Genomic DNA, 1148 nt, shown 5'->3' on the forward strand with positions numbered 1-1148 from the left:
CCTCCTGCTCCTCCTGCTCCACCCGCCTCCTCCTGCTCCTCCTGCTCCACCCGCCTCCTCCTGCTCCTCCTGCTCCACCCGCCTGCTCCTCTGCATTTGGTCTTCACCTCACCCCCAACGCAACAATTTAATATCATTTAATTTAACTTAATATTATATAATATATCTTCCCGTCTCTCTCTCTCGCTGTCTGACCTTTGACCTCCAGGTTGAAGATGACCTCTTCCACGTTGTCGCCGTTGGAAACGGTGGCTGTGTAACTTCCTGTCTGATCCACCTGGACTCGAACCAGCGTCAGAGTGCTCACATACCTAGAGACCATCATCATCATCATCATCATCATCATCATCATCATCAATCAACCAATCAGAAAGATCATCACCATCATCCTCTTCTTCATCCTACCTACCTGCTTCCTGTCAGGTGTGCCGTGGAGACGGAGACGGTCTCCGTGGTGACAGTGCTGTTCTCTCTGGCCCAGAGGACGGTGGGGGCCGGGACGGCGTGGACGTCCACGCTGAGAGACACCGTCTGGTGGAGGAGACACGACACGTTCGTGTCTCCTGAAGGCCAGGCGGAGACAAAGCCCCGCTCTGCAGACAGACAGACAGACAGACAGACAGACAGACAGACAGACAGACAGACAGACAGACAGACAGACAGACAGACAGACGGACAGACAGACAGACAGACAGACAGACAGACAGACAGACAGACAGACAGACAGACAGACAGACAGACAGACAGACAGACAGACGGACAGACAGACAGACAGACAGACAGACAAGCAGACAGACAGACAGACAGACAGACAGACAGACAGACAGACAGACAGGCAGACAGGCAGACAGACAGACAGACAAGCAGACAGACAGACAGACAGACAGACAGACAAGCAGACAGACAGACAGACAGACAGACAGACAGACAGACAGGCAGACAGACAGACAGACAGACAGACAGACAGACAGACAGACAAGCAGACAGACAGACAGGCAGAGAGACAGAAAGAGTCAAATAGAGAGACGTGTGTGTATATATATGTCTGTGTGTGTGTTTGTGTGTGTGTGTTATGGGGACCTGACAGCTTTGTGGGGACAAAATGCTGGTCCCCTTAACGTTAAAGGGCTTTTTGAGGACTAAGACTT

The sequence above is a fragment of the Etheostoma cragini genome, chromosome 13 (assembly GCF_013103735.1).
Source record: "Etheostoma cragini isolate CJK2018 chromosome 13, CSU_Ecrag_1.0, whole genome shotgun sequence".
NCBI classification, from domain to species: domain Eukaryota; kingdom Metazoa; phylum Chordata; class Actinopteri; order Perciformes; family Percidae; genus Etheostoma; species Etheostoma cragini.